Raw genomic sequence first — 19,962 nt, 5'->3', positions numbered from 1 at the left:
CTCCTTGGGATCAGCTTTTCAGAACAGATCCGACTACCCAGACCTGCCACTTATCACAGCACTCAGGAGCAATACCCATCAGGGATTTCCCCAAATCGCTCACTGCTGGGTCTGCTCCACCACACAGACTCATGGCACAGCCATCCCTCCCCAACAGCCCAGGTTCACCTCTGGGCCACCTCTGCTCAGGGATGGCAGAGCTCCCAACCTTCCCTGCTCTCCCACCTGCTATACTGTCAGCATTCTGGCTATCAGCCACTCTCACCCATAACATAGGGGCATTTCTCTCAGACTCCAGCATGTAGCCCAAGCAGGATTGCTACTCTGCAGCACTTTTCTCTGTATCCTTTCCAAAATTTGGCCACGTAACGAAAATTCCAGGTAGAAGTGTTATTTCTCTGCCTGCTCACTAGAATTCCCATTTCAGCTCCCTAATACATCATCTTTTGATATCCAGAAGCATCAATGCTCAGACCTCCCTACCCTTGCCAGTCACCATCACCAAACTCTTCCCACCTCCTCCCAAGGAACGGCTCCACGAGCTCCCTTTGGTCAGAGTATTTGGCTCAAACCTCTCAGCCCCCTTACCCCTCTGGGGTAGCCCGATTGTGTTTGCTAAAGCAGCGGCACTCATTTCCTCCACTCGATGGCAATGCCAGCTTCATCCATCTGCTTATCAGCTTCCCCCACAACAGTCACTGCCTGTCCCTCAATGATGCCCCTCTATTATGGTAGGACCTCCTGCCATACAGCTACTGCCTTGCAAGCCTCATGGAGACCCACATTTGCTATGAAACCAGTCAAATACTTTTGCAGTATGTTTCAGATCCTTGTTGGTAGAAAATAGAAAGGATTCCTTCCCAGACCTCTCAGGAACCAGCAGCTGACACAAGTGGCTGCAACCATGTGCTGCTCTGTGGCTGTCACTACCCACCCAGAGACCCCCTGCTTCCACCACATCCTGGGATCGCCTTTGGACTCCTTGAGGTTGACATCAGCTAGCAGAGGGGTTTAAAAAGACATAAAAAAAATTAGCAATAAGTATGTGATGCAACTCAGAAGAATGCTTTAAAGAACTGCCTAACGCAGCCATACTGTTTGCTGTATTACCACAGCAATAATATTATCACTGTCACTTTGATCGTAACAACACATCTTCAGTGTAAATAAGAAGGAAAGCCTTAGTTCTCTTCCTGGCTTGCTAGAAGGATTTAGGCAAATCTTTTGCACCTTAGTTTACATGCCTGTGGACAGGATTTGCACCTCCTTCTAAGCTGTTTAATCCTCAATGCCCAGCTGCGAGAAATGTGCGGCAGAGATTAGCTGTGCTGCTTTGGACGGGGGACCTGACACTATGTGACCAGAGCAGTGCAACAAGCAAGGACATCCTTCAGCCTGGACACTGTTATGGACCTACAGAAATTGTATAGAAGATCTTTGGTGCAGGGTGGCAGTTCTCTTGTCCAGTTTTTCCCCATTTGAGTTTATGGCTCAGAGTTACGTGGGGAAGAGACAAACAACTCTTGAGTGTTATACCTGTGACTTGCCTCAAATATCTGTCCTAAAGCAGGGCAAAACATCTCTGCAAATGGTGCAGTATTTCAACTGATGCTGGAAGTGGTCAGACAGCTACTACAAAACAATTGCTTAGCTTATAGGCAGCTGGGGTGAAATACATCCTAATCTGTCTCTCCAGGTTTACTTTCACTTGTTTATAAGATGGGATAACAGCACTATCCCAGCCTCTATGAGAGCAAGAGGATGAGCTCACCAACTTCAAGGACCTGGTGAGACACCAGAGTGATAACATGATTGAGGTACATATAGTCTCTGCAGCCTTCCCCTTCCCTCAGGAAATAAAGGTGTTACTGTCCAAATTAAGTTTCAGTATAATATTAAGGAATGCAATGTGAATAGAGACAAAGTGGGCAATACTGAAGTTAATCACAGAAAATAGGGGCTGGAAGGGCGACATGAGAGCGACACATTTATTTCATTATTATATCACAGACAACATTAAGTATCCACTGAGTACCTCAAGGCAGAATTCTTGCATAAAAAGCATCCCCATTTATCAAGCATGATAGAACCTGCAACTGTTCTATAAATAAAGGGTATTTACAAAGAGAGTTGTTAAATATTTATTTTTCTCTGGAGACTGAGTTCTCTGTTCATTTGTCTCTACTGCAGAATCCTCTGGTATCAGGGAGCAGAGGAGCTCACCTAAAAAAAGACTAGGATTCCATCCAGAGCCTGATCTGGACACAGCACCAGCCTCCTCCACAAGCTGGCAAGGGAAAAGCATCCAACCTGACAGAGAGGAAACATGAAGCAAGTAAAATGGGAATGATCTCATCTGCGAGGCAAAGGTAGAAGAAGGAATACCAGTGACAAAGCAGCAATTAATAAACACCATCATATCGCTTCATCCTTAGAGAGCTGCCTTGGCACTGCACACTGAAAGAATTGACAACCTTCAATTGTGAAGAGTAACTGCAGATTTGCATTGCATTTGCTTTGTGTCTTGGAAACAAGAATATGTTTCTCACAACCAATAAATTAATGATTTTTATTTTTTTTAATTTTTTGAAGCTGACAGATTGGAGTGGGGGACATATGACACTGACCCAACCAAAAGAGGTGACTCTGAAATACACTTCATTGCTAACCCTTTGTAGTAGTAATTGTAATAGTTCTTACTCCAGCCTGCCAAAAGCTGTTTTAATTAAATATTAAAAAGCTATTTGTTAAAATAACATTGCCATAGCAACTAGAGAAAGCTAAAATACCCTGGTGCTTCTGACTCACAGCATATTAATCAACCAGCAGCTATTATATAATGAGCACCCCCTTGGAAGCGCCGGCAGGAGCCACAGTACTAAATGCTGGAATCCAGAGCCCCCGGGCTGGTCAGTGCTCCCTGCCACACTGCTCTGTGTGCTTGCTGCCTGCTCCCAGCTCAGGCAGGGCTGGGTGGTTGTCTGGGCTCATCCCACAAATCACAGGCCCAAATATTTTGGGGAAGCCATGCTGGAGCACTCTGGGTCAGTACGTTCCCATAGGGGCACAGAGGTGGATAGCCCTGGGCAAGGGCAATTTTGGTGAGGGCATCATGGATGGTGGCTCCCCACATGCCCGCAGCAGCAAGGAGTTTAGGTGGCTCCTGCCCAGCAAGCCCTGACCACCTGCCTGTCTTGCAAATGCAGCACTTGTACCAGATCTATTTCTGTAATTTTTTTTTTTTTAATTATTGGAATTACTTCTTGCAGCAAGCACCTTCCTACCATCAGGCCAACTGTGTAAAACTCCGAAGGAGTGGAGATTAAACCCTGCAAGGGCAAACAAGCTCTGCTGCTCACCCAGAATAGCTCGTTTTACAGATTTAAAAACCCAAAACAGAACAAAGAACCACAAACAACCACTCCCGCATTGCATCTAAACCCTCCAGAAGATGAAAAAACCTTTCTACGCTCTGTCCATGCACCACAAGAATGGCAACCTCATCCATCCAGCAGTCAAAGCTGGTTGACCTGTGGCTCCTGCTGGCACTCACTGCCAGTCCCTGGGAGGCTTTGCCCTGGGGACATAGTTCATACTAAGAGGCAGTGGAATATCTTCTATTGCCTTTCCATGCTGGACCATCACCACGTGGTCTGCAACAATGGGAACAGCTGCAGGAGAGAGTTCGGTAGTTGAGGTCCAGAGCAATGTTGGCTTAGGGGAAGAGTACTGGGAGACAGAAGTGCAGCTGTGTTACTCAGATGGAGTTGGGAACCACCTTCCTCCCCCTAAATGACTCAATTTTTTGCTTTAAGTCCCCTTCCTCTTTTTTTCCAATGGAAAATAAATACCTAACCATGTAGTTATTAACCAAAAGGAATGTGATTAATATTACAGCATTTGTATGCCAGCTTCACTTTCCTACTGCTTTGTTTGGGTGTCACAGGCTGTGACTATGACAACCACAAGCAGTTATTGGACTGATGTCATTTGTGACATCATACTTAATGGAAAAGAAAAGGAGGAAGAGACACTATCAAAAATAAGAACGGAACAAAACCTGCTTTCGCCTCTTCAGGCACCATCAGCTCCTGTCTACAGAGTCAGATCCCAAAGGACCACCACACTGGGGCTGCAGGAGAGCCAGGCAACAGCAACCCTGTTTTTACCAAAACCTGGGCAGCACTCAGCTCCTGGGAAAACCTGCCCTCTTTCCACCCCTCAGCTGAGATATGAACTGCAAATCTGCAGTTACATGGAAGAAATCTCCTCATCCCTTCTCAGCTGGGAACTGCAATGGAGGCTTTTGGCTAAGCCTCATCTCTCCTGACTGCTCTCCAACCAACTTCTCCTCCACATCTCTATTCTTCAGTTGTAACAGTATTCCCCCCCCCTTTTAAAAATAAAACACAGTCTGTCCAACATTTCCAGACAGTCAGCTGATTGAACATGGGGAGAATGTGCATGGATTTTGTGGGGAGTGCACCGTTTGGAGTGGTGGCTTTTCTGGTGTCAAGTGCAAGTTATGGTTTCAGTCTTCAAGGGTTGCTGCAGCTGCTGCCCAATCCCTTGCCCCATGTAAGAGCAAGGAGGCAGTGCCACTGCTGCATTTTGTAAAGCTGTTTCTGTGCGTAGTGCTGGCATTCCTAGGATGCACTGCTGTCATCTTTGCAGAAAGTGTTTGCAAATTCACTGCTCAAGCTCCAAATTATAAAAATAACCCCAAACCCACCTAAATCTTATCTGATAAAGAACAATTCACTGCAACAAGTGCCTCCTTTACAGTTATACATCCAAAAGCCTTGACATAAATGAGTTAATTTTTCCAAGTTAGTTTTCCCCAAATTTTCCCAATACATAAAAGAGCTTCTCTGTCCTCCCTGCTCTCCTGCCAGACCTGCTATGCCTCTGCAGTCCAATGCTGCAGCCTGCCCTGGGCATTCCCTGATCTGCAGCTACCTCACCAACTTGTCCTCACACAGAGACCTGGGGTCAGAGAGCCACCACACCACCATGCTACAGCTGAGGATGCTTCTCCTTGAGCACATACAACCTGAAGGGAACCCCCCCTGCATCCTCCCAGGGCTTGATCCTCCACCAACAGATGGCTCTGCCTTGGACTGCTCTGAGAACAAAACTGCATCAAGGGAATCCTGTCCACAAAAAAAGTGGGTATTGCTCTTAAAGAGCAGAACAGAGACGCTGCCTTACAAAGGGAAGGTGAATTAAAGCCTAACAGATGAAGCAACCACCACTCACAGTTTGCTCATCAGTGTCCCAAGCGCACCAGAAGTGGCAGGAGCTTCCCAAACCAACACCATCTCTGACTGCTCATAATACAGCATGTCAGCTCTTGGTTTAGGTCCCCTCTGAATGGGTGTCAGTCAAGGCCACCCTAAGCCACTGCTGCATCCCAGACTGCCATCCATTGCAGGGGATGGCACCTCTGGGAGCAGCTGCTGGCAAGCTCCACCTTTGTGTACCAGCAGGCAAACAGAAAAAAGGAGATGGCAAAGAAGCCTCCTTTTCTTTCTCTCCCTCCATCAAATCTCTCACTGAACACCTGATCCTGAAACATTGTGCAGGGCAATACTGCAAGAAGATGCAGAGAGCAGATGTACAGGAACTGAATTCTTCCAGCTCTGGTTTCTCCTTGAGCTTCTGAGCAAGAAGTCAGCATCACCCTGCTGCAGCCATCTTATGCTCCCCAGTTCCTCACTCAGGCTTCTGTTGTGCAGCAAGAGTGGGAGAAGACAGGTAAATGAAACTTAAAAGTCTCCTTTCATTCCTGAGTTGCAACTACATCTTGCTGCAATAATTTCAGAGCCATCTGAGACCATACATACCTGGGCAGCATCCAAGCAGGCTGCTCTTGTTTTCCCTCTCATCCTCTTAACACAGCATGTGGACTACATGCCTCCCTCAGCATTGCTGCTTTGCTTTGACTTAAAAACAGACAACATTTACCTGGGACCAGCAGCCCTCCTTTGAAGGGCAGGAGCAGATCCCCACATTTATTCCCTTTGTGGAAGCAACCACCACAGGGGTGCATTAGGATGTAGATTCATTAGGACCACAGAAATGCTTCCCAAATTTCAACACTGCCTACCTAACAGAAAAACAAGAAAATTTTATTTTTGAGATGAGCAAAGAGCACTTCTCATAAGTGGATATACCTTGAGAGACACAATACGTACACATGGCATCTTTCTGCTGAACTTTCTTCACTTTAATCAGTATCTACTCTTCCCATCACTCTGAAGCCAACACATCTGTTAATAACAGGCCAGAGCTGATCCTGTGCAATGTTTTGTAAGCGACTGACAAAAAATAAACCCCACAGCTCAATTAGCAGGTCTTATGTGACAGTCACTAAGGAGTTAGGAGAAAACATATATGATTCAAAGGAAGAATATAAACCATGGACCACTTTACTGAGGGATGATCAATACAAAACACTGTCATCACTTCACATCCCTTTTCTCCCAGCAACTGCACTGATTGCCAGGATCCTTCACAAAAGGCTGAAAGTAGGATTCTTTTTTCTTTTTTTTTTTTTTTTTTTTGCTTACCAATTCCTGAATGCTTGTTAAGTATTTATTAAGAAATTTGTACCACATCTTTACCAAACATGGATTGACTTAGTTTCTCTCCTGTTAAAAAACATAGCCCTTTCTTTTCTCAGGCTGATTTCAATTTGGGGTTTTATTCTGTTCTAACCCAAATAGATTTTGTTGTTGTAACAGAAGACAGGCTGTAAGCCACTGAAATAAAAATGGAAACAAAACTCCACTGATTTCCAAGTAACCATAAATTTCCATCACCATAGAACAGGATAAAAATGGGATGGGAGTTGATCTGATTTTAAAAACTTCAAAAAAACCCCTTATTCTACCTCTCTACTAAGAAAATTTACTTACAAAAAAAGCAATTACTTACAGAAAGCAATGAAGCCCCGAACAATAGCATCCAAACCCTCAGTCCAAATTTCTGCCCTGTTATTCAGCCTCACATCAGACAAGAGAAGCTGCCCCAGGAGCCCCCACTGCACTAGACAGACAGTCAGAAACTCCAGCCAAGGCTTCCTGAGCAGGGTCTAATATAGCCCTGCCTGGTCCACCTGCAAAACTGCAAATAAGCCACAGCTGATGCAAAATCACAGCTCAAACCCTTTAGCAATGCACAGAAAAAGGTCATAGTGCAGATGCTCCTTAAATATACACTTTTTTTGGGGGGGAGGGGTTTATATATATGTAAAAGCTCCTGGCCAAGCTGCATTGGAACAAGTGTGCAGGTATCTCCTGTGGTATAAAACTTCCTTTGAAGCTATTTTATCACATCAGGAAAGAGCCAAATATTGGATAGTTTTCCATTTTGATGACAGGGCTGGGGTGTTGTGCACACACACAGAAACAACCTCACAGCCAATCTGTGCTCTTCTTTACTTTCAAAACACACAAGCACCCTCAAATCTTCACCAAGATTGTGTCTTTCAATGGCTTGGAAACAACAAACAAGGTTCAGATGGTACTAATGGTCCATTCTGCTGACCATATTCTCAGTTAAATGCATTCATGTGGTTCATATCTGCAGTGAGATAATTATTCAGCCTATGTGGTAATACAATGCTGACTTTATTTTGTGGGTTGCAAAGAGGTGCCAAAGGCACTCAGCTGGTTCCAAAAGACTGGATTTGCTTGCTGTAAACATTTCTTGAAGTGTCTTTAAAAGAAAAAAACAAATTAAAATATTCTCCTTCTGTTTGGGCAAACTTGAATTTCCCACATAAAGAAAAACAGGAAAAAAAAGCTAATCACTCACAGCACTGGATTTCTTACATCCTGGGAATCTCAGTTCTTAATACTTCTTTGAAGTTAAGCAGTACTTCTGACACCTACAAAAGAGGGAAAAGCCATGTAAGTCAAGGAGAAAAGTAAAAGAGGAGAAAATAGCAGCCATCCTTTCCATTGTATGAGTGATAATTTAGCTTTTTCACCAGTAACCAGGAATGCTGACAGGAATTCCAGCAACTCCCTTTTCCACTAACCACCACTGACAAGCAGAATTTCAAAGATTTGGTCCCTTTTACAGTAACATGATGAACCTTGGGGTCCTCTTGGGAAAAAAAAACATCCACATTTCTTAGGCCAAGCAGACAGTGGAGAGCACTCACACACTGATGTCCTAAGATACCACTGCTGCGGTTTGCACTGGAAATACCCACAAAACATCTGCTGCAGCTGACACGTACCAGAACAAACTCTTTGGCTATTGGGAGCTTAACAAAATGCCATCAAAACTGTCCTTCTCCTCCTTAAAGGGACTCACCTGCTCTGTCCCAAAGATAAAGCTGGCTTTCCTCATTTTTACTTTTTTTTTTTCCTCCTAAAAGAACAGGAGAGGAAGGTTTAGCTTCAGCAGCTGCAAGAGCAGAACTGATAGAAAAAATTCCCCTTTGGCAGTGGCTGTATACACACCTGAAAAACACTGTGCCCGAGGGTCTGCAAGAACTGGTAAAGAGATAACAAAATGGTCATGGGAGTGTTCTGAGTAAAAGAAACACAAGCAGCAAACCACCCTGCTAGCCCCCCAAGAAAAGAGGCAGAAACTTATTGATTGCTTTAGCAGCACCATGAGCACAACTTGCATTTTCAATTCAAGCTTTTCAAACTCGGTATTTGAGTTTGAAGCTCCAGACTCTGTTATCTGGCCAGAGGAAGGTCAGCCGGCAAACTCGAAAGAAATCCCTTGGAGTCCTTTGCTCCTTCCCAGCAGGTTAGGTTGGTATTTTTCTGGGTCTTTTCAAAGGAAGATATGACTTGATTTCCTGAAAGAGTATATTGGCTACTGGAGGAGCTGGGAACCCAGAAGCTATTACACAACCATAACCAATTTTTAAGAGCTTAGACTAGAAAAAGCTGCATGTTTATTCATAGATTAAAGGGAAGCTGCTTCCCGCTTTCCTCTGTCTCAGAGTAAGGCAAAAAAAAGCCACTTTCACTGAATTGTAAAAGAGAAATAAACACAAGGGATAGCTGCAGATTTTGTGCTCTTTACACCTACATCACTTTTGGACTCAGCAGGCAACTTTCTGCTGCTCTTCCTCCCTCTTTTGGGTCAAATTCTCCATCCTCACATGGTAGGCTGCAAGCTTAGCATGAAGCTGTTTCTGTATTTAATGGGTTTAGTCTGGTTATCTTTATAGCAAAACTGCTATCTGAAATTCTGCTTTTTCAGTGCTGTGTCCAACACATAGAAGTGATCCTACAACCTGCCAACAGAATTAAAACCACCCCTAAGAGTAAAACACTTTCAAAGAACAACAAAATCACCTACTGTGCAACACAGGTCCCTATCCTTCCTCTGATCTCAAACCTCTGCTTAGAAAGTTAATTAAAATAAATATGTATGTACGGAGCTGTTGCTTCTTAGGACTGTATAATGAGCCTCACAAATTTTGGTGCTTTTCCTAAAGACCCAGCTGGTGAAGCTTCTGCAAGGATCTCCACTTTTGGAAACATAAAGCAGGAAGAAATCTCCAGAGTTATTAAATCCAATCCCTTGCCGTTGTACTCGTACCGCACGATCCTCTTCAGAAAGTATGCAAAAAGTTTCTGCCCCTCGTGGCTATGAGAACATGATTTGGGTTTAATATAACAGCTCAGAAACAAGTTGGTAATATATGTATATAAATATATATACATACATATTTCAGATCTTTCAAGCTATTTCACGGTTCCGGGAGATCTGCTACTGCTTTTGAATGCCTGGAGTTAGGCAACAGTGCAATGACGGAGTCACAAACATGTTTCATATAGAAACACTGAATTTTTTTCAACAGTTAGATAGTCACTGACAAAAACCTTGCCCGAGTTTGTTTGTCTTGAGCATCCCTGTGTGGGCAGCTCTTGAGCAGCCTCCTGTTGGGGGCATGCTTATTCCAAGCCAGCACAAGGCAGGAAAAGCAGCTCTCCTTGACATGAGAGCATCACAATGCCAGGATCGGGCAAATTCAGACCAGACCTCCATACTGCACAGGAGGGCATTCACAGGCAGGCATCATGATCTCACCTACATGAGCTGTGCTACACAAACACCTCACAGTAATGGACAAGAGCTGGGGAGATCTGTATCTGCTGGCTCCCATGTGGTGTCACGGTGAGTACACATACAGAACAGGTTAAGGGTGGTTTGTGAGTTACCACCCACCTCCTGGTTCACAGGAATTGCCTGTTTGTTTGTTTATGTGGTCCACAGCAAGCAGTGAATGATTCCAGCTACCCCAGCCACCCTTCATTCTCTGCACCCCGCACAGGAGACTCAGCCACCAGCTCCTTCATTATTCTAGATGCTTTCCAAAAAAAGTAACATCTCATGGTAAAACAAAATAAAATAAACAAAAAGGCTTTTAAAACACTTGATAAACACCAGCACTCCACGTGGTTTCTGCAATCCAGACACTACAGCACTAACCACCTGAAAATGGGATTAGTTTGCTTTGTTCACCATGAAATTTCTCACGAAAAATGAGATTGTTGAGATATCTTTAGTGAGCTAAAATGTAAATGTTGAGCTGCTGTTACAGCATGGAAGAGAAATAATGGTACTTTTTAGATGCTTGACAGAAAAGTTCCTTAGAGACTCCCTCAACCTACAGAAATGATCAATTTTGCAAAAGAACATTTTACAGAGAGAAACGGAGTTGGGAGCCCTGAAAGCACTTGCTTTTCCCAGCTGCGCTCAAGATGAAGGAAAATAAAACTCACACTCCTCCTGACCTCTTTTCCTGAAAGATGCCAGCTCGGTGGTCTAAACCCTGGGGTCAGCTGAAAGCATTGCCATGGAGCAGGTCATGCCAACCCTCCATGGCCCCACCAGGCTTTGGTGCTTCCCCCAGCACTGCTGGTGTGCTGGTGATCCATCACCACGGCTCGACTGCCCCAATGTCCAAAATCTGTGGTACACGCAATAGGTCAGGACAAACTTCCTTCATGAACCTAATGGGCCCAGGGTTGCTGCTTTCCTCTGCTGCTGGCTCAGCGAGGCAGGAATAGCCAAGGCTGGGGATGCAGAGTGAGGCACTGTCAGCCACCCATTACATCCCTACTCTTCACCCCCCATCATTTGTTTTGTACCAGGCATTTATTAACTTTTCAGTGCAGCTTATACCTCTATTTCCCTAAAAACTACCATGATCAAAATTACCACCTTAGCAATCTGAATTACTTCTAACAGCAGACTAGAAATACTTTCTATCGAATTAAATATGCACAGCTGTGTCAGAAATGGGGGGTTTGCAGCCTCTCGATTGCAGACTGTTATTACAGCATGATTAGCAGATACAAACGTTCCTGAAAGTCGTCTTGTCTCCACACGCTGAAAATCCCAGTTATCTCAACAGATCCCAAGAGCCCCAACAACTCCCGGCTGCTGGTCCAGCCCTCATTAAACATTTATCAAACCTGGCAGACTGCAGAGCAATGGAGCATCATGCTCATGAGCATCCTTACCTTCAACATCTTTTCACAAAGCCAATAAAATTAACCCATCCCTGCCCCCATCCCTACAACAGACACTTAAAATACAATTGAAAACACCTACTGAAAAAGCCACTAAAAACCCCTTAGTGCTCTGAGGTCTCCGCATAAGTGCACACACACTGTGCAGACAGTGATGCTCAGAGAGGCCATGGGATAATCCCTCCCACCTCTCCAGCCCCAGCGGTCTTATCCCTGTGCCACTCGGCATTCAACTGCCTTTCTCCAGCCTTTTGAATGAAGCCGAAACAGAGATGGGTATTTCCACATCACAGCAGCTGCTGCTGGCAGCCCCTGAGCTCCCCAGGAAAACCTGGCGCTGACCTGGAAAACACAGAATAGGAGGCTCCTGCCAAGGGTTGTCTTCTCCACCTCGGCAGGGTGACAATCACTCTCAAAAGGTCTTAATCCACACTGTACCATTCGCAGGTATCTGTGAGCAGAAGCTGTCCCATAGAGTCATTCCAAGGCCGTACCATGCTGCAGCTTCCCAGCCTTTCCTTCCTCCAGGTAAACTTCTATTATCTACAGGAATGGGCCAAACTCCTCTTTGCAATGCCTTCTTAATATTACCAGCTGCTTTTGGAAATATTCAGAAGCATAAAAATAAGCAAAGAGCAAGTAATAGCAAAATAAGAGTACATAAGAGCAAAAAGCGAATTAAGCTATCTTCTAAAAAAATAAAGGAAAAAACTTCATAGGTTTAGGCCCATTTTCAGCGTGCAGCACTGCCACAGAAACTATTGTCCCTCTCTTAGAGCTTTAGAAGATTTCAGAAAACATGCTGGAAGCCTGGGCAGCTATTGAGGCTCCCTTTGCCTGACTGGCACCCCCAGGGGATTGCTCCAGCTCTCAGCCACAGGCTGCTCAGGTAAGCAGCTCTTACCTTGAAGCTGGTAAGAAGTGGTTTGGCTGCCAGCAACAGCTGCAGCTGGCTTCAGCTGCAAGGTGAAACGGGCTAGCAAGGGTCCTGGCCTGACTTCCCTGGTACTGGACAGACAGATGGACAGTGACTCTTCCACTTCTCATCTCAGTGCTCTCTTAAAACATATGCAAACAAATAACAACATTAACTCCATGGCCCAGCACAGGGGGATGATCCCCCACGTCTTCACTGAGGTCCTACAGCCTTTCTGCACCTCACTTTCCATTGTTAAGTCTAGTTCATCAGGAACCAGAGCACTGAATCAGAATGAAAGAGAATGGGAAAGCATCGCTCCAAGCAGATTATATTTACTTTTCAACACATCCCCCAGTTGCAGATGTCAGCACAGAGAAAGGTATATTACTTTTTTTCCTATCTCCTTAACTGTTCCTAGCTTCCTTCAACAAATCAAAGTGTTTTCTTGAAGGGTGAGAAATCTCAGTCTCATATACTATTTTAAATTGGCAGCAAGGGGTTTAGAAAAAGAAGAATATCTGACCGCATAAGAAAATTCAACCAGAGAGAGACAGTGATGTCCTGTAGGATTCTGATGAACAGAAAGTTCATTATTAATTTATTTGGCCTTTAGTAAGGTTAAACTATTTCACATTATTTCTCTTAAACCTTGCATTTCAGACTGTCATCCTCTGGTTAGTTACCTACTTGGCCACAGTAATAAATATGCTGGAAAATAGTTGTCAGACCCTTCTCTGCCAGAACCATGACTGGTAACTGTTTTCCAACACAGTGATTGCTGCACTGTTGTTGGACACTTTTGCTGCCCAACATACGTACAGTAATAACTTTTATTTTATTTTAAACAACCAAGATGTGCACTGTTAACCTGCTAATTAATTTTCAACACCATGGGATGTCCTCTTACAGAGTCATAGAATCATTTAGGTTGGAAAAAACCTTTACGATTGAGTCCAACCCTTAACTCAGCACTGCCAAGTCCACCACTAAACCACATCCCTAAGTGCCACATCTACACATCTTTTAAATATCTCCAGGGATGGTGGCTCCAGCACTTCCATGGGCAGCCTGTTCCAGTGCCTGATCACCCCTTCTGTGAAAATCTTTTCCTAATATCCAATCTAAACCTCCCCTTGGTGCAACTTTAGGCCATTTCCTCTTGTTCTGTCACTTTTACCTGGGAGAAGAGACCGACTCCCCCAGCTACAACCTCCTTTCAGTTAGTTGTAGAGTGATAAGGTCTCTCCTGAGCCTCCTTTTCTCCAGACTAAATAACCCCAGTTCCCTCAGCTGTTCCTTATAAGATTTGTGCTCCAGACCCTTCACCTGCCCCACTGCCCTTCTCTAGACACACTCCAGCACCTCAATGTCTTTCTTGTAGCGAGGGGCCCAAAACTGGACGCAGGATTCGAGGTGCAGCCTCATCAGTGCTGAGTACAGGGGGACAATCACTGCCCTGGTCCTGCTGGTCACACTATTTCTGACACAGTCCAGGATGTCAATGGCCTTCTTGGCCACATGGGCACACATTGGCTCGTGTTCTTGGCTGTTGACCACTACCCCTCGGTCCTTTTCCTCTGGGCAGCTTTCCAGCCAGTCCTCCCCAAGCCTGTAGTGTTGCAGTCCCTGTGTTCAGATTCATCCAGGTGTCAGACAAATTTGCTGGAGAGACATGGTGTAAGTTGTACACTAAGGACACAGGCAAGAAATCACACGCTCCTTCCTCTATCCACTAAATATCCAGGTCCATAACAACAGGTGGAAAAGACCAAAAGAGAGAACTGAAGTGAACACAATACAAAAACATGCTACCCCACATCAGTCCCCACGGTCCAAATGCATGTGTCAATTTGGAAAGGACAGGAGTCATCCTTTGAGACTGTCTCCAAGAGCAGGCGGGTAGGAAAAGTGTTGTGAGCAGCAGCCCATCAGCACAATTTCACATATGGACGATGTTGGACTGCAACCAGAAACATCACCAGCTATTTTCACTGCTTAGATCCACTGTCAGAGTGACACAACTCAAGGCCTCCCAGTACGACTGTTAGGTTTGGCCTGGTCTCTCCAGTTTCAGCCTGATTTCCTCACCACATGACACAGCCTAACAGCAGTCACTCTTTTCTCCTGCTCTTAATTCACTCCCTCTTTTGTTTCCCTTCACCCTCAAGCTGAAAAGAAAAATGAAACAAACAACTTAAAAAGGAAAAAAGCAAAACTGATCAAGACCAGACAATGACTACATTTTGCTCCCACAAAAATAAATACAAGGGGAAGGGGTTTCCCTTTGCTGGCTGTTTAGACCATTCCAACTTTTGGCTGTAAGCACCAACGTGTTTGCAAATTCCTGCCAAACACAGCAGCCATCAGTATAAAAGGGGTAAAATAAAGAAATGAGAACAGGGTGTAAACATAAAAAAAAACAATCACTTTGCTCCTCTCAGATAATTGTATTTATGCTTCATTCGCTCATGAAGACCAGCACCGTTGCGTCTCATTGAGTCTCTTACTTTCACTAAGAGCATCCCTGTGCCTTATCTGGATAGTTCAGTGAGATACACCTGAGTCAGCAGCCCCACATATTTGGGTCTTGTGACCTATTTTCAGCTACACATAATCACAGAGCCACAAACAGCCCATAGAAAAGGCTGCCTTATATGTTGCTATACGTTCCTGCTCGGTGCTGAGCTTCAGCTGCTCTCCTTACTGCAAACTCCTGGAGGTCCAGTTTTACTGCAGCATCTCCCGGGGCACATTCCAGCCTGCTGCACTTCTCCACCTGCACAGCCCCAGCACTGTCTCTTCAGTCCCCTCACGCTCCAGCAAATGGAGACAAAAGGGGAAAGTGCACACATCAAGCACTTAAAAAAAGGGTTCAGTCCCAAGGACTGGGAAAGCTTGTGGAAATCCCCACAAAGCAGTTGTTTTTGAGGTCTTTCCTCTCTATCCTAGGGATAGGCAGCACAGCCTGGGCACTGCATCTGCTTATTCTACTCATAATCAGTAACTCTGGGCCCATCCTTCCCCTCCAGCTAGACTTTAAGGCCAAGAATACAAAGGGATGGAATGAAACTCTCCTACAGCCTGCCAGTCTTTCAGTCCTACAAATCCGTCCTACTGATTTATCACCTTCCCTGTACCAATGCCTGCATTGAACACTGATTTATTATGTGTCCTGGTCCACAGCCCTAAACAGCCTGGGATGTTTTTGGAAGCCAAAGCAACAGAGGTTCAGATACTCAGTGTGTGATTCCTGCAGATCTAAGTTCTGTACTGGAATCAAATTAAAATTTGGATCCTCCTTAGTTTGAGAGGTGGGCCCATGGGAATCTCATGAGGTTTAACAAGACCAAGTGCAAGGTGCTGCACTTGAGTTGGGAAACCCCCAGTCCAGGCTGGGGGATGAACAGATCAAGAGCAGCCCTGCTGAGAGGGACTTGGGAGTGCTGGTGGATGAAAGACTGGACATGAGCTGGCAACGTGAGCTTGAAGCCCAGAAAGCCAAACGTGCATTACCAGCAGGTCAAGGGAAATGGTTCTGCCCCTCTACTGTGCTCATGAAATCCCACCTAGAGTGCTGCATCCAGCTCTGGGGTCCCCAAGGAACGGCACTGCCCTGTTGGAGCGAGTCCAGAGGAGGTCACAAAGATGATCAGAGGGATGGATCACCTCTCCTATAAGGAAAGGATGAGTGAATTGAGGTTGTTCAGTCTGGAAAAGAGAAAGCTTCAGGGTGACCTAATTGTGGCCTTCCAGCACCTGAAGGGAACTTACAGAAAAGATGGGGCAAGACTATTTAGAAGGGCATGTAGTGACAGGACAAGGGGGAATGGCTTCAAACTGAAAGAGATTGGGTTTAGATTAGATATACTGAAGAAATTCTTTATTGTGGGGGTGGTGAGGCACTGGAACAGGTTGCCTAGAGAACTTGTGGATGCCCCATCCCTGGAAGTATTCAAGGTCAGGTTGGATGGGTCTCTGAGCAACCTGGTCTAGTGGAAGGTGTCCAGGCCCATGGCAGGGGTTGGAACTAGATGACCTTTAAGGTTCCTTCCAACTCAAACCGTTCTATGATTCTACCGGAAAACATCTGGAGCAGCAGATACTTTTCACAGCTTTCTATCTGATTCAGGATCTAGGACATTTCTGAGAGAGAGCCCTACTGCTACTTGGATACACCTTTGCCACTCACTCCAGTAGGAGCAGGTTTGAATGAAGCAAGATAACATGCAATTCACACCCCGCTGTGAAGAGCTGTTCAGGAGAAATGCACTTTCACCTTTTAAAAATCGGACAAAATCAGATTTCATATAAAATTTATCTTATCTTTCCACACAACCAGTAATATGACACTAAATTTCTTCTGTCTCATATTTAATGAGGGGGAAAAAAATGTACAAGTGCACACCCCTTTCTCCAGTGCTCCTTGTTATTCTTCCAGAACAATTCTTCAAAGCTGCTGAGATCACTGTATGTTACCTCCTTTTTGAAGGATCAGATACATTGCATCAAAAACCATGTAGGAAAAGTTCTAGGGTATGAAACCAATTTTTACACACTTTTATCTGGGTCAGCTTTTCTATTGATTCTGCAAATACTGTATCATTTTTTTAAAGTTAAGGTTTTTTTAGTTTAAAAAGAAGAAAAAGAGAACATCAGAACTTAATTCAAACATCCATCTGAGCCAAGGATTAGTTTTGTTGGGTGACTCCACATCAAATAGGTATATTTTTTTTTAATAATAAAGTCCAACTAACAGTGAAAGAGCATCGGATTGATTTCTAAATTCAGTAAATGCCCTCTTCCCATACTGCTTCTGTTTTCATTAATACTATTTAACTTCTTTGCTTCTAGGTGCACAAAACTTAACGAGACAAACACTCACTCATGGTTTACCAATAATTCATTCCTTCCGTTCTCTGCCCCTCTGCCAAGTCTTCCTCCATGGTTATGAACTATTTGGCACAGCACCCAGCTTTGCTTTATGTTGTTTCATCAAGACACCCAATGCGTGTCTTGAGGTGCTCTGAAATAGAAATAATAAGTAAGAACTGGCCTCGGGTGACAGAAAGAGTGGATCCTATTTTGGGAGGAGATGATTTCCTGAAGACATCCTGAAGGTCTCGTATCAACTTCATCTGTACATGCATGGGAAATGGAGAAAGGACACTTCTAGGAGGATGCCTACAAACAGTTGACAGATTATAGTAGGAGAGACTCCCAAAATTTGCTTGCAACTTCAGATGACAGCAGAAAAAAATAAATAAAGTAGTTGGGAATTCTAATTAAGTTTTGATGAAAATAAAGAGCTAATGAATGGCTTTCAAGTGCTTTTCCAGAATGGAATGCTTTTACTTTTGAGAGATACTTTTTGCATATTTTGGTGGTCGTGTGATGCTAGGAACAACAATGTCCAAGAGCCTGATTATCAAGTGTGCTTCTGCTGGAAGCCTGGTGCCTGCTTTGACAAGACCTCGTTTCACAGGGATCTGGGTGCGCGGTGAGCAGAGCACATGCTCTTCCAAATCAGAGCTCAAGAAGGATTTGAATAAGCCCAGCGTTTCTTTCCTGGCTCTGGGATGCCTGTCTGGCATGCTCAAGACCCAGAGGATTGTCTGGGCAGATCCATCAACCTTTTTACATTCCCTTTTCTCAGCGTGGAGAGCTGGGATGGAAAGATGGGTAATGGTTTCCATCACACCCTCTGTGTGACACAAACAAACCCCCCAACCTAACAGATTTCTGATAGGCAAATGATTAAACCCCAACATGTACTTGCCACAAGTAAATGCCACAAGTAGTGAAGCCTTGTGTTCACTAGGGACACTGTGCCAGTCCTGCACTAGGTTGCTGCAAGCTGTCTCCAGCATTGCACATCTACAACCAAAGAGCTTCAGAAAAGTGAACTGCCCTCTCTGCAGCTAGGCTGGGGTCCCCTTGCCCAAGGATGACCCTCCTTCCAGAACCCCACCATGCTGTACTCCATCCACGGCCGAAGTGTACTTATTAATATACTTCTAATTGCAGGGATTACTGCTATGTTACACTCTGACTTCTCTCTTCCCCCATGCATTAACTGGTTGCTCGGAGCTTTGCAACCTTTCAAAGAAAATGCCTTGAAAAATAAAGACTGGGAAGGCTCATGTTAAATTGGGAAATGAGCACGCCTTGCTGGCTACCCCAAGAAACTAGGACAGGCTTCTCTCGACCAAATCTCCAGGTATCTCTGAGGCTGTAACCGTCGGCACAATTCTTAAAATACACACAGGCTGATTAAAGGCTGGCTTACAGCACTCACTAGACTTACAGCACTAGCACTGATTCCAAAATCAAACAGACAAGATGATTTTTGAAAGAAACCTTCTCCAAATGCAAGGTTGCTCTCTGGACCCTCTCCCTGGCTTGCTCTCTGACCTCACAACACAACAAGAGCTCCCCTTGGGAAAGCCAGAGGTACCAAACTGGGCACCAGCAGAGGTACCAAAACCTTGAATGTTGATCCAAATTCAAACCAGCAGCTGTTTCAGTGTTGAAGTGGGGAACTTTCTGGGGCTCCTGCCCACCAGCCACCATGCTGCTTCCTCCCTTGCTGGGAGATGCAGCACAGACGTCTGAGGGGAAAGTGGAAGGTTGAGCCAGGACAGCTAGCCAATGGAGGAGGCAACTGCAGAGTAGATTTCAACACAAATATCTCACACCAACAGGACACTTTCCATGGGGGAATGTTTTTATTCCCTGTGTGCTACATCCCAGGCCTGCTCCTTCATCCACTCGTCTCATGTTGAAAAATAACCAGCAAGTACCTTCCCCTCCTCCCTCTCACATCAGGGGGAACAAGGGCTTCTTCCCTTCAGTTGACTTTCCCAACTCCCTCTTAAGTATCAGAGCACCCCCATGACATAATGAATTTAATATGGGAAGTGTATTCATCCTCTTATTATGGATAATGCAAAGCAAGACTAATAGTTTGGATTTATTTTAGTTATGTCAATTTAAATTAAGGCTGTGGCTTTGCAAGAGTGCAAATCTGGCTTTGTCACGCCCACTACTTGACCAAGACTACCACATCCCAGCAATGCAAAGTGCTGCCTGGCTATGACCCCCAGCAGACCCCAGCTGCTGGCAGATGGTGCCCCTGGCAGCATATCTGGTGGCTGCCATTCCTGTACCAGGCCGAGGGCTGCGGCGCTGGGAGGGCTCCAGCTGCAGCTTCCATCGACACCATCCCCCTGGACTGCCACTCACACCACACCCTCAAGCCTGCATTCCAGCCTGCTTACCAACACCTCCTAATTTAAATATTTAGGCCACTTTACCACAAATGTAGATGCTTTTTTGCTTGTGCTCTTTCAGGTGGACTTCAACAGTAAACAGGTTTTGGCCACCCATCCCACAGCAGGTCATAATATGGGGGACAATTTATCATCTCCAACAGAGCTATCAGGCAAATGGGTTAATGTACGAATGTTAATGTATGAAGGTTAATGTATGAATGTGCTGAAACTGAATGGACTCTCTCAAACTAGA

The 19,962-nt window shown here is 44.9% G+C and overlaps 1 protein-coding gene across 5 annotated transcripts in view; it reads right to left on the bottom strand.

Moving 5' to 3' along the window:
- ZHX2 (zinc fingers and homeoboxes 2) overlaps positions 1–19,962 on the bottom strand; it is a 75,945-nt gene that overhangs the window by 35,999 nt on the left and 19,984 nt on the right. Inside the window, exons 2-3 of one of the 5 annotated variants that reach the window (XM_051778484.1) lie at positions 7,822–7,894; positions 6,940–7,128 (exon numbers count right to left, since the gene is read on the bottom strand). The exons of 1 other annotated variant lie outside the window; for it this stretch is intronic. The gene's annotated coding sequence lies outside the window, so the exon portion shown is untranslated. Of the gene's footprint in view, positions 1–2,223; positions 2,769–6,939; positions 7,129–7,821; positions 7,895–8,328; positions 8,392–19,962 lie in introns of those variants that run through there. 3 more of the 5 variants (XM_051778483.1, XM_051778482.1, XM_051778485.1) reach the window with 3 other exon arrangements.

Source organism: Manacus candei, unplaced genomic scaffold, assembly GCF_025592945.1.
Source record: "Manacus candei isolate 608988 ecotype Guabito, Panama unplaced genomic scaffold, ASM2559294v1 h1tg000013l, whole genome shotgun sequence".
Lineage (NCBI taxonomy): Eukaryota > Metazoa > Chordata > Aves > Passeriformes > Pipridae > Manacus > Manacus candei.
Note: the sequence above shows the minus strand (reverse complement) of the source record. Positions and strands in the feature narration are given on the sequence as shown.